Here is a 22801-nt window from a genome sequence, read left to right on the forward strand (position 1 = left end):
AAACAATTCAAGTGAATATTAGCGAGGAGGTTAAGAGCTGCTTTTAACCAACAGTTCACAGCAGGTGAGCCGTTTATTTGTTCAATTAGTATTCCATCTTACTGGAGTCGAAGGAAACGTGAAAGGATAGCTCACCAACACAAGGAGAAGGATTTTATACTGTGTGCTCTCCCAGACTTTGGCTCAACCTCATCTATTCTTGTCAGTCATGGTAGACAGTCGAGAGCAATATTAGAGGAGGTGATTACATGGATCAGTCAACATCCTTTGTCCTATAGGAACTGAGACTTACAGTAAAGTTGGGATAACGAAGCACTGTGCTAGATTGAAGGTGGAGTGCTTTCTGGAATTTCACTCAGAGCACCAGCTGTCCTTTTCAACCATTGTGGAGAAACCACCCTATTTGAAAGAAATGAAGAATAGTGTTAATAGTTTTTAAACAGCTGGACAATGTTTAATTCACCAGCTTAGCAGCACGGTGGCACATCGTTAGAGCTGCTGCCTCACAGCGCCGAAGACCCGGGTTCAATCCTGACTACAGGTGCTGTCTGTATGTAATTTGTACGTTCTCCCCGTGACCTGCCTGGGCTTTCTCCGGGTGCTCCGGTTTCCACCCACATCCCAAAGACGTGCAGGTTTGTAGGTTAATTGCCTTTGGTAACATTGTAGATTGACCCTATTCTGTAGGATAGTGCTAGTGTACTGGTCGGTGTGGACTCGGTGGGTCAAAGGGCCTGTTTCCGCACAGTAGCTCTAAACTAATAAACTAAACTAAACAGATCAACTAAATGCTTTTTGGAGAAAAGGCCACCCATACATAATCTCTATTAATCAATCCATTTGATAAAATACCATCCACACTATAATGTAAGAAAATAATTGCAGATGCTGGTACAAATCGAAGGTATTTATTCACAAAATGCTGGAGTAACTCAGCAGGTCAGGCAGCATCTCAGGAGAGAAGGAATGGGTGACGTTTCGGGTCGAGACCCCCGAAACGTCACTCATTCCCCTTCTCTCCTGAGATGCTGCCTGACCTGCTGAGTTACTCCAGCATTTTGTGAATAAATGTCCACAATATAATTGTTACCTTCAGTTTCTCATAAGTGCTTGGCACAAAAAAACCCCAACTTATTTGTAAAATTGCATTTGGCACTCATTGAGCTAAGCGTAGTACTGAAAAATGGAACATTTTCTCATTTAAGATGTCTGTGGCATCCGTCCATCTGCGGGAGATGATGGTGTGGCTTGGTGTTATCCTGCTTGGAGAGGGGGATTTCCATCTGTGGTTGTATTTCCTTGTGTGACTGACAGGCAGCTCCTTCCACAGGTGAGGTGGTCTCTGGCCGTTGTTCTGGGGAGTCCGTGGCTGCTGTCTTTGACCGTATTGCGGTGTTGGAGCCTGTGCTCCAGGGTCTTCAACCACCTGCTGTCGTGATGTTTCATGCCCGCCTGGAGGCCCTTCCTCCACCTGCCACCTGTACTGTAATCAAATATCACCAAGCCAGCTTCCAACGATTTAGCAGCAAAGTGAAAGTCACTCTATCATAGGAAGCATTGAGAAGAATGCCCATACAACAGCAAGCACCATTGCACTTATCCTATAGTTTCGGCATAACGTTGTCACTTTCATTTTAAATAATTCCGAGTGATGGGCAACTTTATGGTACACTTCCATGCGCACAAGGAATCATTCAAACTCATTTCACAAAGTACCTTTATGGGTAGCAGAAAGCAAAATGATCCATCGTTGGGGTGGGATGCAAAAACAACCTGTCAACTGATATGTACAGGATTAAAGCAGAAAGGTCAAATTCAGAGTCATAGAGTCATAGAGTGATACAGTGTGGAAACAGGCCCTTCAGCACAATTTGCCCACACCGGCCAACATGTCACTAATGCTGCACTAATCCCACCTGCCAGCATTTGGTCCATATCCCTCCAAACTTGTCCGATCCATGTGCCTGCATAACTGTTTCTTAAACGCTGGGATAGTCCCTGCAGACTAGATCATTGGAGATATTTAACGAAGAGGTAGAAAAGAGTTATAACTTTATTCGGATTGAGAGGATCTGATGCCTGTGGAAACCAGCTCTGATCACATTGAACGGCAGGATGTGCTGTGTACTTGTGAAATAGTTAGAAGGTGAATGGTCAGTACTGTGCCCAGCAGGAGGGCTGACAATTAATAGGCCATCCTGAAATGTTCCATTAATGCCTGAGACAACCGAGAGCCGACAGAATCCAAGAAAGCAAACATGATATTATGTTCAGAATCTCATGTTTAACATGGTATCAATAGACAATAGACAATAGGTGCAGGAGGAGGCCATTCGGCCCTTCGAGCCAGCACCGCCATTCAATGTGATCATGGCTGATCATTCTCAATCAGTACCCCGTTCCTGCTTTCTCCCCATACCCCCTGACTCCGCTATCCTTAAGAGCTCTATCTAGCTCTCTCTTGAATGCATTCAGAGAATTGGCCTCCACTGCCTTCTGAGGCAGAGAATTCCACAGATTCACAACTCTCTGACTGAAAAAGGTTTTCCTCATCTCAGTTCGAAATGGCCTACCCCTTATTCTTAAACTGTGGCCCCTTGTTCAGGACTCCCCCAACATTGGGAACATGTTTCCTACCTCTAACGTGTCCAACCCCTTAATAATCTTATACATTTCGATAAGATCTCCTCTCATCCTTCTAAATTCCAGTGTATACAAGCTTAGTCGCTCCAGTCTTTCAACAATTGTTCATCCCAGTTTGGTGAAAGAACAAACCAGGAAAGGTAGTGCATCCGTGGCTAACAAGGGAAATCAAGGATAGTATTAAAACAAAAGATGAAGCATATAAATTAGCCAGAAAAAGTAGCATACCAGAGGACTGGGAGGAATTCAGAGTCCAGCAGAGGAGGACAAAGGGCTTAATTAGGAAAGGGAAAATAGATTATGAGAGAAAACTGGCAGGGAACATAAAAACTGACTGCAAAAACTTTCATAGATATGTGAAGAGAAAAAGGCTAGTTAAGACAAATGTAGGTCCCTTGCAGTCGGAAACAGGTGAATTGATCATAGGGAACAAGGAGATGGCAGACCAATTGAACAACTACTTTGGTTCTGTCTTCACTAAGGAAGACATAAACAATCTGCCGGAAATAGCAGGGGACCGGGGGTCTAACGAGATGGAGGAACTGAGGGCAATGCAGGTTAGTCGGGAAGTGGTGTTAGGTAAATTAAATGGATTAAAGGCCGATAAATCCCCAGGGCCAGATAGGCTGCATCCCAGAGTGCTTAAGGAAGTAGCCCCAGAAATAGTGGATGCATTAGTGATAATTTTTCAAAACTCTTTAGATTCTGGAGTAGTTCCTGAGGACTGGAGGGTAGCTAATGTAACCCCACTTTTTAAAAAGGGAGGGAGAGAGAAAACGGGGAATTATAGACCAGTTAGCCTAACATCGGTAGTGGGGAAAATGCTAGAGTCAGTTATTAAAGATGTGATAGCATCACATTTGGAAAGTGGTGAAATAATCGGACAAAGTCAGCATGGATTTATGAAAGGCAAATCATGTCTGACGAATCTTATAGAAATTTTCGAGGATGTAACCAGTAGAGTGGATAAGGGAGAACCAGTCGATGTGTTATATCTGGACTTTCAGAAGGCCTTCGACAAGGTCCCACATAGGAGATTGGTGTACAAACTTAAAGCACACGGTATTGGGGGTTCAGTGTTGAGGTGGATAGAGAATTGGTTGGCGGACAGGAAGCAAAGAGTAGGAATAAACGGGTCCTTTTCGGAATGGCAGGCAGTGACTAGTGGGGTACCGCAAGGCTCAGTGCTGGGACCCCAGTTATTTACAGTGTATATTAATGATTTGGACGAGGGAATTGAATGCAACATCTCTAAGTTTGCGGATGACACGAAGCTGGGTGGCAGTGTTAGCTGCGAGGAGGATGCTAGGAGGCTGCAGAGTGACTTGGATAGATTAGGCGAGTGGGCAAATGCATGGCAGATGCAATATAATGTGGATAAATGTGAGGTTATCCACTTTGGTGGCAAGAACAGGAAAGCAGAGTATTACCTGAATGGTGGCCAATTAGGAAAAGGGGAGATGCAACGTGACCTGGGTGTCATGGTGCACCAGTCATTGAAAGCAAGCGTGCAGGTGCAGCAGGCAGTGAAGAAAGCGAATGGTATGTTAGCATTCATAGCAAGAGGATTTGAGTATAGGAGCAGGGAGGTTCTGCTGCAGTTGTACAGGACCTTGGTGAGACCGCACCTGGAGTATTGTGTGCAGTTTTGGTCTCCTAATATGAGGAAAGACATTCTAGCCTTAGACGGAGTACAGAGAAGGTTCACCAGGTTGATCCCTGGGATGGCAGGACTTTCATATGAAGAAAGCCTGGATAGACTAGGCTTATACTCGCTGGAATTTAGAAGACTGAGGGGGGATCTTATAGAAACATATAAAATTCTTAAGGGGTTGGAGAGGCTAGATGCGGGAAGATTGTTCCCGATGTTGGGGAAGTCCAGAACTAGGGGTCACAGCTTAAGGATAAGGGGGAGGTCTTTTAGGACCGAGATGAAAAAACATTTCTTCACACAGAGAGTGGTGAGTCTGTGGAATTCTCTGCCACAGAAGGTAATTGAGACCAGTTCATTGGCTATATTTAAGAGGGAGTTAGATGTGGCCCTTGTGGCTAAAGGGATCAGGGGGTATGGAGAGAAGGCAGGTATGGGTTACTGAGCTGGATGATCAGCCATGATCATATTGAATGGCGGTGCAGGCTCGAAGGGCCGAATGGCCTACTCCTCCACCTATTTTCTATGTTTCTATGTAACATATGATAGTCCCGCCATTCTGGGAATTAACCTAGTAAAGGCAGGATTTGTGTTGCTGCCTATTTCAGCAGACAGGAAAGATAGATAGAAAGATAGAAAACAGGTGCAGGAGGAGGCCATTTGGCCCTTCGAGCCAGCACCACCACTCATTGTGATCGTTGCTGATCATCCACAATCAGTAACCCGTGCCTGCCTTCTCCCCATATCCCTTGATTCCACTAACCCCTAGAGGTCTATCTAACTCTCTTTTAAATTCATCCAGTGAATTGGCCTCCACTGCCTTCTGGGGCGGAGAATTCCACAAATTCACAACTCTCTGGGTGAAAAAGTTATTTCTCACCTCAGTTTTAAATGGCCTCCCCTTTATTCTTAGACTGTGGCCCCTGGTTCTGGACTCCCCCAACATTGGGAACATTTTTCCTGCATCTAGCTTGTCCAGTCCTTTTATAATTTTATACGTTTCTGTAAGAACATGATGATCTGAACAATTTAAAATTCCAAAGGTTGCCACTCTGCTAATGCAATCCCACCCCCCCACTCCCATTCCATTAAATTATCATTCTAGATTACAAACTAAAATTCTGGAACTGAACTTGAACTTAACATTGGTTGGAAATTGCTGGGAAAAGCCAGTGTTCACCACAAAATACACCATCAGATTCTGGATTCCCACATACATTCTCATGTTGGACACCTCATTGATTTCATGGCCAGACTAAACACTTGAAGCAACTGCCCATTTCTTACATTAGAGAAGCTATGGAAACAAGGAACTGCAGATATTGGTTTATAAAAAAAAGACATAAAGTGCTGGAGCACCTCAGTGGGTCAGGCAGCATCTCTGGAGATCATGAATAGGTGACATTTTGGGGCAAGTCAGATTAGCTTGTCGGTGGGGGTAAGAAAGCCGGAAGAGAGGAAGGGGAGGAAAAAGCAAGTAATAGGTAGATGCAAGTGAGGGAGTGGTTTGATAGACTGAATGTTGGACAGTGGCCAGTGATGAAAAGACAGAAGGTGTGAGACAAAAGGATTAAAGAGTTGCAAATTGTGAAGCCAGAGGAAGGAATATAGGTGGAAAGGAGTGGGGGGTGGGGAGAAATCTGTGTGAGTCCAGATGGATCATAGGGGAGAGAGGGGGGGGGGAGGGGTTGTGGGAGGTTACCTAAAATGAGAGAATTCAATGTCCATACTGTTAGGTATTTATTCACAAAATGCTGGAGTAACTCAGCAGGTCAGGCAGCATCTCAGGACAGAAGGAATGGGCGACGTTTCGGGTCGAGACCCTTCTTCAGACGAAGCTAGCCAAAAGGTGCTTTTCCTCCAGTTTCGGATTTGTGTCCTGAAGTTGTGTCAAAAACTAGTGCATGAACAGTGAGTTTATTCTTTTCAATGGTGAGGAATATCTATGAAAAAAATCTAGAAACATAGTCAGTAATTTCTATTTCTTTTAATTAATTAAACTCAACAGACTGCAAGCTGGTACTGGTCGTTGTAAAGCGACTCTCAAGAAGTGGGGTTATATAGACACTGAAGACGGCATCTGCATATGTGGCCCTGAACCACAAACTATGGAGCACCTATTGAGATGTTCTCTATTGGAGCATGAACGCAAAGCTGAGAACCTCGCGGAGAACAATGATATTGCTGAGAGTTGTGTTCATTTTTGGCTGAAACACAATATCTAGCATGTGTGGACACGATAAGAAGAAGAATTAATTGGCTCCACTTAACTACTTTAGGTGTATTTTTCACGCATTTTAATTTTAAAACGTTTATTATCATATCATATCATATATATACAGCCGGAAACAGGCCTTTTCGGCCCTCCAAGTCCGTGCCGCCCAGCGATCCCCGTACATTAACACTATCCTACACCCACTAGGGACAATTTTTACATTTACCCAGCCAATTAACCTACATACCTGTACGTCTTTGGAGTGTGGGAGGAAACCGAAGATCTCGGAGAAAACCCACGCAGGTCACGGGGAGAACGTACAAACTCCTTACAGTGCAGCACCCGTAGTCAGGATCGAACCTGAGTCTCCGGCGCTGCATTCGCTGTAAAGCAGCAACTCTACCGCTGCGCTACCATGCCGTCCCTTGTTGTAAAGTTCCTTAATTTACCATGATTTTTTAAACAGTTTAAAAACACTTTTTTTTCCTCCAAATATTGGAGACATTTAGAAACATGAAGGACCTTTAACTAGTTTGACAGCTGGTTGGGCCAATTGTGTGGCTTAGTCAACTGTCAGAGATATCTTTCAGCCATTTTGTGGATGAGGTATGTTGTGCACCTCCTCAAAAGGACATCATAATGCCACATGTAGGAAGGAACTGCAGATGCTGGTTTCCGCTGAAGATACACAAAAATGATAGAGTAATTCAGCGGGACAGGCAGCATCTCTGGAGAGAAGGAATGGGTGACATTTCAGATCGAGTCCCTTCTTCAGACCTCCCTCAGTCTGAAGAACGGTCTCGACCCAATACGTCACCTATTCCTTCTCTCCGGAGATGCTGCCTGTCCCGCTGAGTTACTCCAGGTTTTTCTGTCTATCATGATGTCCTACATGGCCGATCAATAGACAATAGACAATAGACAATAGACAATAGGTGCAGGAGGAGGCCATTTGGCCCTTCGAGCCAGCACCGCCATTCAATGTGATCATGGGTGATCATTCTCAATCAGTACCCCGTTCGCATTATCATTTACCATTGGGCCAGAACTATGCAACAAGCTGGCAAATGTGAACCTGCCCCAGGTCTTTGCATCTTGATCCAAGAGTGTTACCATTGTATCAACCGAATACTTTCAGCCCTAAATCTGAAAATAAACAGAATTTGATCACTTTCTAGCTTCCTTTAATGCATTTGGGTTTTTTTTAGAAATTTAAATTAGTTGTATACATCTAATGAACAATTAGCAAACTCTGCCTTCAAGTTGAGCTGAGTCTAACAAAAATAGAAATCCACAAAATTACAATCAGTCATAACAATGAAATTAGATTAGTTGCTGCGTTCTGGTTGTGTCTTAGGCGTGCAACCTGTATGTTCATGAAAGCCACAGCAGGGTCATCCACCACTCACTCAGGTCTGTTGGTATTCACATCTGTTGTAAATTACTCCGTCCAAAAATGAACTTGTATGTTTTGGCCTGTAATGAAAATTCCTTTGTTGCCTCTCCGTAGGATTCCCTACCATTTTTCCTCTGATGAAATTAACTCCCTCTGGCTGGTCCAGCAGGATAATCTAATTTTAGCCAATCTGTTTGGGAGCTGCCATTTATCCCACAAAGAGAGAAAATGTGTGTGCTGCTATGGAAACAATTGGCTGGGCTCCCCGCATATTAGGATACTCTGACATAATGAAAGCTACCAGCTTGCTTTTTAGATGATTAATCTTTTCCCCTGTGAACCTGGTAGAATACATTAGCAGAGCTAGTATGATAAATTTGTTTATCCCAAGACAATCATTAGAAAATTACCTGTGAACCAAATTCTCATTAATGTGTAGTTCATGAATGAGTGACCATATGGTAAATGATACCAGTCAGATGTGATAATGTCTATTTCAGCAACAGGCTCTCACTGCTTAGAAGGTGCCGCCAACAGTTTTTAGATCCCTGCTGGTGCAGGTTAATTTCACACCCTGTACAAATGATACAGTTCGGGCACAGCTGGTACTTAATCCACAAGCAGCCATGGCCCCTTGCATGGATAACTAGGTCTCGATGTTTCACACATTCACTCCGAATAACAATATATCATTAGATGTTGCACTGCAGAAAGATTTGTATGTTTTCAATCATAGGGATTAACTTTTAAAATTGTAAATTGTGAATTATAAACTGTTTTTTTGCAAATATAATTATAGATCATTATAGATTCACAAACGTTAACTAGTGTTTCTGCGACTGGCAATCAATAATTAAATATCATTAATCGCACATTTCGCAAATAGTTTAAAAATATATATATATTCTGTTTGTTGTGATGTTCTAACATAAAGTTGAGAATATCTACAAACTCTCCACTTTAAAATGATGAACCAAAGGAGTATTTATTCACAAAATGCTGGAGTAACTCAGCAGGTCAGGCAGCATCTCAGGAGAGAAGGAATGGGTGACGTTTCAGGTCGAGACCCCTCCTGTTAATTTATTAAGCCAGAGTAAGTAGGGTGAACATTAATCTGGTAGAATAGTGCCACGATAACAATCTTGCTCGCACGGTGGCACAGCGGTAGAGTTGCTGCCTTACAGCGCCAGAGACCCGGGTCCCATCCTGCCTACGGGTGTTTGTCTTTACGGAGTTTGTACGTTCTCCCCGTGACCTGCGTGGGTTTTCTCCAAGATCTTCAGTTTCCTCCCACACTCCAAAGACGTACAGGTTTGTAGGTTAATTGGCTTGGTATAAATGTAAAATTGTCCCCAGTGTGTGTAGAATAGTGTTGGTGTGCAGGGATCACTGGTCAGTGCGGACTCGGTGGGCCGAAGGGCCTGTTTCCGGGCTGTGTCTCTAAACTAAAGTAAACTAAATTAGCAGGACTAAGGAGCTGATTGTTGAATACAGGGAGGGAATGCTGAGGGTGCATGAACCTGTTTTCTTTGGCAGGGTGGCGGTGCAGAGAATCAGCTGCTTTAGGTTCCTGGGCTTGCTCCTCTCTGATGTTCTGTCCTGGGCCCAGCACATTGATGCAATTACAAAAGCTCCCAGCACCGTGACTTCCACAGAGCTTGGCAAGGATTTGGAATGGTGCATTTTGCAAAGTCTAGCAATCTTCTACAGGTTGCATCACCGCCTGGCTTGCTAATTCAAATGCTGCAGATAGTGATGGGCATTTGCCCGCCCATGATGAGCAATGATCTCTCCACCATCAAAGAGATCTACGGGAGACACTACCTCAAGAAGGCACCGGAGAACATCAGAGGCCACACCACACCAAAGGTCATGCTCTCATTCTCGCTGCTACCATCAGGAAGTAGATGCAGGAGATTGGGAACCATGACCTCCAGCTTCATTCCATCAACCACCAATCTCCCGAACCATCCTGCACAGCCCTAACCACAAGCCTCCCTCAGCACCGAACTACTCTCGATATTGCGATCATAAATGATGATGTGGTTTACTTAGTACAACTGATAATTTACCATCTATTTATTTGTTGTGTCGTTTCATTTAATGTGTCCCTAAAATTGCAGCAAATAAGAATGTCATTGTTCCAGTCCCAATGCATATGACAATTAAGCATTCTTGACTCTTGATAGAAAGGTATTCTGTCTTATTATCTTTCTTTAGATAAGCACAGGAACAAACCCATGAAAAATAATCACGAGCAACTCGTCTGCTGAAGATTTCTTTTCCTCCTTCTCTGTGTGAGAGAGAGAGAGAGAAAGATAATCAGCAGGTGGCTTGTGCAAGGCTCAGGCATCACCTAACAGTCTGTTCGACGATGGTTGGTGGTTTGTGAAGATTGCTATTTGGACCGGCATTTTTCAGACAAAATGCTAAGAAGTGTATTTGTCACATGTACAAGTGATCTGTAATAATGCAAGATGTTTCCTTTTTCAAAACAGTCCTGATGGATTTCTGAAGAAGGGTCTCGACCCAAGACGTCATCCATTCCTTCTCTCCAGTGATGCTGCCTGTCCCGCTGAGTTAGTCCAGCTTTTTGTGATAATTTACAATTGGGCCAGAACTATGCAACAAGCTGGCAAATGTGAACCTGCCCCAGGTCTTTGGATCTTGATCCAAGAGTGTTACCATTGTATCAACCAGCACGGTGGCGCAACGGTAGAGTTTTTGCCTTACAGCGAATGCAGCGCCGGAGACTTAGGTTCGATCCTGACTGCGGGCGCCGTCTGCACAGAGTTTGTACGTTCTCCCCGTGACCTGCGTGGGTTTTCTCCGAGATCTTCGGTTTCCTCCCACATTCCAAAGACGTACAGGTTTGTAGGTTAATTGGCTGGGCAAATGTAAAAATTGTCCCTAGTGGGTGTAGGATAGTGTTAGTGTGCGGGGATCGCTGGGCGGTGCGGACCCGGTGGGCCGAAGGGCCTGTTTCTGCGCTGTATCTCTAAATCTAAAATCTAAAACCAAATACTTTCAGCCCTAAATCTGGAAATAAAACTAATCAGTCTAAATCATGAACAGAATTTGATCACTTTCCAGCTTCCTTTAATGCATTTGTTTTTCTTAGAAATTTAAGTTAGTTGTAGACATCTAATGAACAATTAGCAAACCCTGCCTTTAAATTGAGCAGAGTCCTACAAAAATAGAAATCCACAAAATTACAATCAGTCATAACAATGAAATTAGGTTAGTTGCTGCGTTCTGGTTGTGTCTTAGGCGTGCAACCTGTATGTTCATGAAAGCCAAAGCAGGGTCATCCACCACTCACTCAGGTCTGGTGGAATTCACATCTGTCGCATCTTTTTGTCAACCTGCATCTGCAGTTCCTTCCTACAACTGATGGATTTCCGTCAAATTGCAACCATGCAGGAGGAAAAGAAAGAAGCTATCTAAACGTCACACTGGGAAGTATTGGGAGGATGAAGTGACAATCCACAGATTCAGGTGAATTCAAATCAATACTGTAGCTGAGCAATGATTTTTGTCACCATACAATCAAAAAAAAGATGACAAAAATGAACTATGAACATAGCAACAAATATGTTCCACTAAAAATGACTTGACCACTGAGTGCTCATTTTCATTATGATGTACCATATGCTCTACTTATGTTTTAGACCACAGTTAAAGTAGAAATGTGTTCAATGCTCAAAGCTGGTGCTGGTGAAAATATTTAGCATAAGGACTGGGAGATCAATACACTCTGGAAATTACAGCATTGTAAGGTGAGAATATTATACATGCGATATGGGCTATTTGTCATCTAAATCTTGAATGTGTACTTTCATTATCGAAAAAGACATAGATGTTCCATTAATATGTAATTCACTGGGAAAAGACACTGGAAATAGCATTGGAAATTGCACCAAAATTGAAAAGGAAAGCAACTATGGAAGTTTGGAAGTGACTTTCTTGATGTATATTTTATTACATTTTACTTTCTTAAAAGTTTATAGAGATTCATCAAGGCACTCATAACTAATAAACCTCTACTAATGCACTGTAGAAATTATCTTGTGGCATTGCTGCATTGTGGCCTGGTACAGCTATTCCAATTCATAGGAATGCAAGTGGCTGCAGAAGATGGCGGACTCGGTCCAGCCCACACCTGTATCCAACTATCACTTGCCAAACTTTGCCGCCCCCACCTCTCTTCCAACTCCCCCCCCACACTGCAATCAGACGGAAGAAGGATCGCAACCCAAAATGTCGCCTATCCATGTTCTCCAGAGATGAGGCCCAACCTGCTGAGTTACACCAAACAGATGGTAATTTTATTTTGAAAGCTTCCAGTGCTCTTTCTGTCAAATTTTCCGACGCAGAAAGAAATGTGGGGCTTGAACCATCCTCCATCTGCATCACCACCCTTGGCCCTTATCCTGGAAGAATGCCAAAAAACCCATGCTGCTGGGCAGAAACATCCATAGCTCAAAATATACGTTTCTCTGGATGATCAGCCATGATCACAATGAATGGCAGTGCTGGCTCGAAGGGCCCAAAGGCCTCCTCCTGCACCTATTGTCTATTGTCCCAATCCTAAATGATGGATATTGTGGAGAGATACGAATTTGGAATCCAGACTTTAGGAGAGGCTTTAGGTGAGCACATTGTCTCAATAGACACATAAAGCTGGAGTAACTCAATGGGTCTGGCAGCATCTCTGGAGAGAGGGAATAGGTGACATTTTGGGTCGAGACCCTTCTTCAGTCTGAGAGTCAGGGGAAAGGGAAACGAGAAATATAGACGGTGATATATATAGAGAAATTTATATGATAAATTTATATGATAAATATAGAGAAATATAGAAATATAGAAATATAGAGAGATATAGAACAAATAAATGAAAGATATCCAAAACAGTAACTATGCTAAAGGAAGCAGCCCATAGTTAGCTGTGGGCTCGACAATTAAACTCACCAGGACGACAGTGGTACTAGTACAATGTCGAGGGTGGGGAGAGACGGGGAGAGAGGGGATGCAAGGGTTACTTGAAGTTAGATAAATCTATAGTCATATCCCCGGGTTGTAAGCTGCCCATGCGAAATATGAGGTGCTGTTCTTTGCTGTGGTCTCAATGAAGATTCTTTCTTGGTTGTGCACCTCATGCTAGCTGTTTGATTAATCAGTTAGACACAGAATGCTGGAGTAACTCAGGGGGTCGGGCAGCATCTCTGGAGAGAAGGAATGGGTGACGTTTCGGGTCGAGATCCTTCTTCAGTTAATTTTTTTTGAACAGATGGGACCTCTTTGACATGCCGGAGATGGAACACATTCAATCAGTAGCACGTAGATCAATTTAATAGATTGATGCAAATGTTTTAATTGATAGAACAATGGATCAATTTCCCCTCTCCCACAGATGCTGCCTGACAAGCTGAGTATTTGCGACATTTTCCGGTTTTTATTTTGGCAACTTAGCTTTCCAAGTAAATTGCAAAACTGGTTTATTGGATCTTCAAAAAGTGTTCCGGCAGTGGAGAATTAATTTGCATGAGCTCTGGTGTGACAATAAAAACTCCTTCATGAATGCTTTCATTGTTTCTCCGGAGGGCTTGGGATCCAAAATCTCATCTGTGGCCATGGTTGGAATGAATTCACTTGGAGAGCATTTGCAGAAAACCGCAAGGGAGGAAGCCTGAGACTTCACACACATCCACTGTTCTGTGCTCTGGGAGATCAGTGGGCATCGTACGACAATGTTCTTCAGAAATGACAGAGGGGCAGCCAGTTGGCATTCATATCAGCAGCAGCTTTTTGTTGTCCCACTTTGAGGCTCAGCACACACGGGATCGTAAGCATCATTTTGTGGGAACTCAAAGAATCCAAAATAGACCCTTCCGAGTAGTTGACTTAACATTGACTCCAACCCAAAGTTGGTCAGGAGAACAATTCCCAATCCTTGCCAGGTGACCACGCAACTAAGCAGCGGTCAGATTTATTCATTTATAAAATGCTTCTCTATCAACAATTCCACCCCATTCAGTCTCATTGTACACCCAAAATACACAGGGGCAGACATTATAATTTGACATAAAGGAGGGAACATATTAAATAATATAAACAGGAGCAGTAGGCTGTTCCAAACTTCAGTAGGATTATGGCTGATCCCACCCTGGCCTTAATGCCTCAAAGTCCATTCTCCAGTTATTCCTCTTGACTTCCATGTAGTTTAAATGCCAATAAATCGCTACTCCAAATAAGGTCATAAGGTCATAAGTTATAGGAGCTGAATTAGGCCATTTGGCCCATCAAGTCTACTCCGCCTTTCAATCGTGGCTGATCTATCTCTCCCTCCTAACCCCATTTTCCTGCCTTCTCCCCATAACCCCTGGCACCTAATTACACCCAATACATCTTCCAGAGCACTCTGGGATGACCAAACCCCCAGAACTCATACCCTCTGAAATGTTAAATAATTCTCTCTCCACAGAATGTTGCCTGACCTGCTGACATTTTTTAATGTGCGCTGCCTTGGGTATTTCTGAAACAACCCAAAGGGGGAGGGAGGAGGAACTAACAAAAAAATCACAAATAAATGGTTGGGGTCTGGATAGTGTTGTGGAGCAGAGGGATCTAGGAGTGCAGGTGCATAGTTCCCTGAAGGTGGAGTCGCAGGTAGATCAGGTGGTCAAAAAGGCATTTGACACATTGGTATAAAGTACAGAAGTTGGGAGGTCATGTTGCAGTTGTATAAGACGTTGGTGAGGCCGCATTTAGAGTATTGTGTTCAGTTCTGGGCACCATGTCTGTGCCCGAACCCCTCTGTCTGTGGATCATCAACTTCCTGACGGAACCTTCTCCCCATTGACGAACTGTACACTGTAAGGGCCAGGAAGCGAGCCGGAGCCGGCAAGATCATCTCTGACCCCTCTCACCCTGGCCACAAACTCTTCGAAGCACTTCCGTCTGTCAAAGCAGCCACAGCCAGACATAAAAACAGCTTTTTTCCACGAGTGATAGTTCTACTCAATAACCAAAGTCTGTAGTCTCTTTTTTGCTCTGGTTTATTTTCACCCACATGTTTAGACCGTAATGTTGTATCCTTATTGTTTTGATGTGGTTATGCTTTATTCTTAATTGTCAACTGTATGTTTGTGTTGTCATTTGTGAGCGGAGCACCAAGGCACATTCCTTGTAGATGCATACTTGGCCAATAAACCTATTCATTCATTCATTGATTCATTGATTGATTCATTCATTCATTCATGTTATAGGAAATATGTTGTCAAGCTGGAAAGGATACAGAGAAGATTTACAAGGATGTTGCCAGATCTAGAGAGTCTTAGCTACAAGGTTGAGCAGGCTGGGGCTCTATTTCTTGGAACACAAGAGGATGAGGGGCGATTTTATCGAGGTGTATAAGATCATGAGAGTAATTGATCCGGTAGATGCACAGTTTCTTGCCCAGAGTCGGTGAATCGAGGACCAGAGGACATAGGTTTACGGTGAAGGGAAAAAGATTTAATAGGAATCTGAGGGGCAAATTTTTCACACAAAGGGTGGTGGGTGTATGGAACGAGCTGCCAGAGGAGGTAGTTGAGGCTGGGACTATCCCAATGTTTACGAAGTAGTTAGACAGGTACATGGATAGGACAGGTTTGAAGGGATATGGACCAAACGCTGGCAGGTGGGACTAGTGTAGCTGGAACATGTTGGCCGGTGTGGACAAGTTGGGCCGAAGGGCCTGTTTCCATACTGTATCATTCTATGACTCTAAGGAAAAAATGGGGTAAATCTTCTGCCAACCTGCCAGCGGATATGCCTGTAAGAGGGTTATTTGTGAAAGGAGAATATGGCAGAGTCGGGAACCTGCTTGGTATTGGCAATCAAGCAGAGCAAAGTCACTGAAATCAATAGCAAATCAGCTGTTAGAGGGGAAGTAAAAGCTTTTATTTGATTCAGTATAATTGGTTAATTGTTTCGTAGCATGTGCATGTGTTTAGTCATTCAACAACCTTTGCCAATAATTTAGAGGGATTTTTTTAAATGCTATTTTAATCTTAATATTAACAGGTCCCAAGTTATTTTGCACGAACACCCATAACAGTGAAAACTTTGACAGTCGATGGACCTGGGGGCAGAGATCCAGCAGCTGGAAAAGCCACTGTGGCAATGGTGGCGCAGCGGTAGAGTTGCTGCCTTACAGCGAATGCAGCGCCGGAGACTCAGGTTCGATCCTGACTACGGGCGCCGTCTGTACGGAGTTTGTGCGTTCTCCCCGTGACCTGCGTGGGTTTTCTCCGAGATCTTCGGTTTCCTCCCACACTCCAAAGACGTACAGGTTTGTAGGTTAATTGGCTGGGCAAATGTAAAAATTGTCCCTAGTGGGTGTAGGATAGTGTTAGTGTGCGGGGATCGCTGGGCGGCGCGGACCCGGTGGGCCGAAGGGCGTGTTTCTGCGCTGTATGTCTGAATGCTGCCAACCACCTACAATGTGTGGTCCTGTGCTGCCTCATCTTGCCCATGAGCTGAGCTGTTCCTCTACCAAAAGACTGTGCCCCAGGGTATTGGACCAGCAATCACAGTGCAGCTCTCAGTGCCTCTGCTCTCAGTGCTTTTATTAGTTACATTGTATGAACATAGATATTTTTTTAAATGATAAAAAAAAGGATGATGCACTTTTTTAAAGAGGTCTATTACATCAGCAACAAAGACACCTCTGCAAGTCCGTCCCAAGAGTCCAACAAAAAGACCTCAGGTGTACAACTAACCATCGCATCTGAAGAAAGAGCAATTTCTGTGCTAACATTAAACAAACCAAGATATTTATTAGACACAAAATGCAGGAGTAACTTAACGGGACAGGCAACATCTCTGGAGAGAAGGAATGGGTGGCATTTCGGGTCGAGACCCTTCTTCAGACTTCAGACTGAAGAAGGATCTGGACCCGAAACGTCACCCATTCCTTCTCTCTGCAGAGATGCTGCCTGTCCCGCTGAGTTACTCCGGCATTTTGTATCGACCTTCGATTTCAACCAGAATCTGCAGTTCTTTCCGATACAAGATATTTATGAATTCAACAAGTGGAGTAAGTGCTGTATCACAAAGCTCATGTGCTGCAGTTAACAGATAGATTTGGCTCAGGATGTCCGACATTTATGAAGAGTTCCGTGCTTAATGTTAGTAAGATTCCTCAAAGATAAAACATGAATGGTTCTCTGTACACTTCAGCAAATGACATTTTACAAACTTGTGTTCTGTGCACCTTCTATATATGTCAATTCAATATACGTTCAATCTTCAAATAGAAACGGCGTAGCAAGGTCTTTTGCAGTGTCCACAAATATATCTACAGGTGTACAGAGAGGACACGTGGGGGATTAGCTGTTCTCCAGGAAGCTAAATAATGATCTGAAATTTGAAGCCTTTGGTGAACTTATAATTTGCTTATTACTTCTGCTTCTGCCAGTGCCCGGATTTGGCTTCAGTCCAGTAATTGCACAAACCGCCTCTACAATCCAAAATGGAAGCACCTGACTTCACAATAATTAGCACACAAGGTGGATTTTTCTTATAAATTGTACGTTTACAACTTTAGGAATCCAGAGTCAAAACCAATAAAACGGCTTTAGAATCTTAAATATCGTCGAAGCAGGTGCAGGAGAAAGAAAGCTTATTTTGGTCTTGGAGGTTATTACTTTCATTTTCTCGTAGGATTTAAAATCAGTTTACTCCACAATCGCAATGCAGATTCTGCCCATGAGAAGTACACTTAACATGATGTCCACTACGATTAATCCAAGAGGAAAATAGGGCGCCACGGTGGCGCAGCGGTAGAGTTGCTGCCTTACAGCGAATGCAGCGCCGGAGACTCGGGTTCGATCCTGACTGCGGGTGCTGTCTGTACGGAGTTTGTACGTTCTCCCCGTGACCTGCATGGGTTTTCTCCGAGATCTTCGGTTTCCTCCCACACTCCAAAGACGTGCAGGTATGTAGGTTAATTGACTGGGTAAATGTAAAAATTGTCCCTAGTGTGTGTAAGATAGTGTTAATGTGCACGGATTGCGGGGATCGCTGGGCGGCGCGGACTCGGTGGGCCGAAGGGCCTGTTTCCACGCTGTATCTCTAAATCTAAATCTATCAATCAGCTAGGAGGGATGATGGAAAATTCCACGAAGATTTGCTGACATCAGAAAATTGTTGCCATTCCATGTCAGAGGTCATAAGTGATAGGAGTAGAATTAGGCCATTCGGCCCATCAAGTCTACTCCACCATTCAATCACGGCTGATCTATCTCTCCCTCCTAGCCCCATTCTCCTGCTATCTCCCTATAACCTCTGACACCTGTACTAATCAAAATCGACCTCTGCCTTAAGAATATCCACTGACTTGGCCTCCACAGACTTCTGTGGCAAAGAATTCCACAGATTCACCATGCTCTGACCAAAGACCATGTCTGTTAGTAGCCGAGTCATGATCCTAACCAATGGGTCCACCATAGGCCCAACCCCAATCACACAAGGACATCACATCTCTCCACCATTCCTCATTGCAAGACTGCAACTCACCTCCAATAAACATCCTGCTGATCTGGAGTTAATCTACAAGATGATCAGGAACTTTAGTTTGGTTTAGCTTAGAGATACAACGCGGAAACAGACCCTTCGGCCCACCGAGTCCGCGCCGACCAGCAATCCCCGCACATTAACGCTATCCTACACACACTAGGGACAATTTATACCAAGACAATTAACCTACAAACCTGTACAATACAATACAATATATCTTTATTGTCATTGTACAGGGGTACAATGAGATTGGGAGTGCGTCTTTGGAGTGCGAGAGGAAGCCGAAGATCTCAGAGAAAACCCACGCAGGTCACGGGAAGAACGTACAAACTCCATATAGACAGCAGCATTAATTAGGATCCAGCCTGGGTCTCCGCTGCTATAAACGCTGTAAGGCAGCAACTCTACCACCGCGCCACCCTGCCGCCCATGGTCAAATATTTGTGCACTCTCCTGAATTTGTTAGTATATTAATAATATATTAGTAATATTCAGTAATCCAAAAAACAAAGTTTTTCACTGAATCATGGCACATGTAACAATAGTAGACCAATGGCAAATCTGCAGTTCAGCTTCACCAAATGTCCCAAGGGTGCTAGATTATTAGAGTTTCACTGTGTTTGGTTTAGGTCGAGATATAAAATATAAATAATAATAAGCTGAAGCCATTCTTTCTTTAATCCCTGGGCATGCCACACATATGATGTAAAGCAAGTGAATGTAATCAGTGGGATGCAACGACAATGGGATAAACTCAGGGGCATTGATAACCTTGATCAGAATGTTATCTCTGAAGAAAAGAGCGCAAAAAAGAAAGTTAGCAAAAGCACGGTCAATTGTTCAAATATGTGTCAAAATTGCTTTTATAATGTCCCACTAATTCATGTTAGATAAAGGTCATTCAACATTAAAATAGTCATCTCGAAAATAGCGATTATGTTCAAATATTGAAATGTATTCTCAGTGAAGAATATCTTTTGTTATGCAAGATGATTAGCCATGATCACAACGAATGGCGGTGCTGGCTCGAAGGGCCAAATGGCCTCCTCCTGCACCTATTTTCTATGTTTCTATGTTTCTATGTAACCCAATCATGTATCTGAACAACCGTAAATGGTCGATTGTAATCATGTATTGTCTTTCTGCTGACTGGTTAGCACGCAACAAAAGCTTTTCACAGTACCTTGGTACACGTGACAATAAACGAAACGAAACGAAACGAAAAGAAACGAAACGAAACTAAACTAAACTAAACTAAACTAAACTAAACTAAACATACCTTGCAGATGCATCATGTTATGACAGGACATAAATGTTCCATGGTTACTGAATTCCATCTTGATACCAATTAGCAATTCATGAGCTTTATGAGCTCCATAGAGGAAGGCAAGTGAGGAAGGGTAAAGGAAATGAGAAAGAGGAGAAAACTTCAGAATGCTGAAAGATACATTTTAATGCCTAATGTCAGGAAATTCTCCATTCAAAGAGCTGCTTTTTGCGTGATCATACTAACTTGAATATTAACACTGTAAGCTGTGGCAGGGGATTCCAAGCGGCCTGCATTTGCAATTATTTTGTGAACTCATTTAATATAGGTGAAGATGGACACAGAATGCTGGAGTAACTCAGCGGGACAGGCAGCATCTCTAGAGAGAAGGAATGGCCGACGTTTTGGGTCGAGGCCCTTCTTCAGACTGTGGGCGAAAAGGTTTTGGGAAGTTAATACAATAAAGTTCAGTTCAGGTGGTGCAGCGGTAGAGTTGCTGCCTAACAGCAGCAGGAACCCGGGTGCGATCCTGACCACAGGTGCTGTCTGTACGGAGTTTGTACGTTCTCCCCGTGACCTGCGTGGGTTTTCTCCGAGATCCTCGGTTTCCTCCCACACTCTAAAGACGTACAGGTTTGTAGGTTAATTGGCTTGGTATAAATGTAAAGTTGTCCCCAGTGTATGTAGGGTAGCGTTAATGTGCGGGGATCGCTAGTCGGTGCGGACTCGGTGGGCCGAAGGGCCTGTTTCCACACTGTCTCTCTAAACTAAATGAAGTGTGCGCATGTGCGGGACTCTCGGGCGGGCGAGGCCTGTGGAATCAGCGATAATTTCCAGACGCTTTGAAGATATGCATTACAGAAATGAGTTGCTTAAAGCTTAAATAAAGTTTAAGTAAATTGGAATTCTCATTTGCCTCACAACACTAAACTAAACATATTTAAAGTGGAGTGTGGCGAGGGGGGGGGGGGGGGAGGGCAGTCTGGGGAAGGGCACACAGCTGCTGATATTTTTTAGTAGATCTCAACGAAAGATATATGCCCATGCTTACTATCAGGTACCCATCAAGACTAATCCCATTTACCAGCACTTAGCTCTTTATACCTGGTCTGGTGATTTCTTTGTCTGATCAATAGCCCTCGATACCTATGCCTCTCCTCCTCACATGTTCATCATCTCCCCCATCTTCTACGCAAGGACAATTTATTTGCAATGGCGAAGAAAACTGGAGAAAACGCATGGGATCGCAGGGAGAATGTGCAAACTCCATGTCAACAGGACTGGAGGTCAGGTTTGAACCCAGAGGCTGTGAAGTAGAAGTTCTACTGTGTTGCCTTTACATCTTTCCTGAGTTAGTTTAGTTTAGTTTAGTTCAGAGATACAGCGCGGAAACAGGCCCTTTGGCTCACCGACCAGCGATCCCCGCACATTAACACTATCCTACATCCACTAGGGACAATTTTAATGTTTTTTTTGCCTGACCCCCAAACTTGATACAATATTCCCTCCAATTATCACACAACCAGTGTTTCATAAAGGTTTATCATAATTTTGGTTCGCTTCTCGTTATAGACAATATGTGCAGGAGGAGGCCATTCGGCCCTTCGAGCCAGCACCGCCATTCAATGTGATCATGGCTGATCATTCTCAATCAGTACCCCGTTCCTGCCTTCTCCCCATACCCCCTGACTCTGCTATCCTTAAGAGCTCTATCTAGCTCAATCTTGAATATAAGTCCCATATATTTTTCTCACAATGTTTCTCTCAGCAGCTGACACTTGCTCAGAGTGACCAGTTATACCATTTCTTCCCTCATCTATTTTCCCTTATTAATTCTTCGGTGTCATTACTCAAAGCCAGCATTCATTGGCCATATCCAATTGAGCTTGAGAAAACGATTTAGACCATTAAACCATATCTTGAACTACCACAGAGCATGTTTTTGTTTTGTTAAAATTAATTTTGTCAATTATTTTCAAAAATAATATGTACAACACAAAACAATACAAACAAACGCACCACCATAATACAAAGTAAAACTAATATTCTTAAATACTGAATATTAAATAACTACTAGACCAAGTGGACCCGCTAGGCCCAAACCTCCTGCAATGGTGCAGCACCCTCCCCCTCCCCCTCCCCCTCCCCTACCCCCTCCCCCCATCCCCCTCCCGCTCCCCCCTCCCTTCTCCTGCATCCCCCCTCCCCCATGCCCCTCCCCCCTCCCTCCCTCCCTCCTCCCCTTCCCTCCACCTTCCCCTCCCCCACTCCATCCCCCTCAACCCCCCTTACCCTCCCTCCCTCCCCTCTCCCTCCCTAGGAGATAGATTTAAACTTTAAAATATGAATAACTTAAAAAATATAACACTGATTTCAATGAAACTTCTTCCATTAGCACCAAAGGGACGACGGTGAGTAAGGTGGGGCCTAAAATTGCTGCGCTATCGTGTACCGTTTTGGCTGTAGTTCAGGAACAAACAAACAAACGAGAGTTTTAGTATATAGATGTCACAATCCTTGTTTATGATATATTCCACCCCCATGGACAGCGCGTATTCCCTCTCTAATGACTCCCGGGCGCGGACGTAACTCCTGTAAAAGGGCAGGTGGAGCCCTCTTGCGATGGCACCATGATTCACGGATGGCCAACTTTGGCAACCCAACCAGGACATCCACGGTTCTACCCTCTCCCCTACGCACAGGGTGTTCAAAGATGAGGATGGTGGGAGTGAAGTGCAGCCGGAAAGCAAGGAGCAGCCCCTTTAGAGATAGGAACAGAGGCCACAACCTCACACACTCCATACATACATGGAACACAGATTCAGAACACAGAACCAAACTGATCTCCCGGAGGCCAAGCACTTCAACTCCCCCTCCCATTCCCAGTCTGACCTTTCTGTCATGGGCCTCCTCCAGTGCCATAGTGAGGCCCACCAGAAATTGGAGGAACAGCACCTCATATTTCGCCTGGGCAGTTTGCAGCCCAGTGGTATGAACATCGACTTCTCCAACTTTAGATAGTTCCTCTGTCCCTCCCATCCCCTTCTCCTTCCCAGATCTCCCCCT

At 43.9% G+C, this 22801-nt stretch overlaps 1 long non-coding RNA gene across 2 annotated transcripts in view; it reads right to left on the reverse strand.

Moving 5' to 3' along the window:
* LOC144599396 (uncharacterized) overlaps positions 1-22801 on the reverse strand; it is a 292001-nt gene that overhangs the window by 21426 nt on the left and 247774 nt on the right. The window contains exons 4-5 of one of the 2 annotated variants that reach the window (XR_013547994.1): positions 7545-7655; positions 293-399 (exon numbers count right to left, since the gene is read on the reverse strand). This is a non-coding gene — a long non-coding RNA (uncharacterized LOC144599396). The remainder of the gene's footprint in view (positions 1-292; positions 400-7544; positions 7656-22801) is intronic. The other variant, XR_013547993.1, reaches the window with a different exon arrangement.

Source organism: Rhinoraja longicauda, chromosome 13 (assembly GCF_053455715.1).
Source record: "Rhinoraja longicauda isolate Sanriku21f chromosome 13, sRhiLon1.1, whole genome shotgun sequence".
Lineage (NCBI taxonomy): Eukaryota > Metazoa > Chordata > Chondrichthyes > Rajiformes > Arhynchobatidae > Rhinoraja > Rhinoraja longicauda.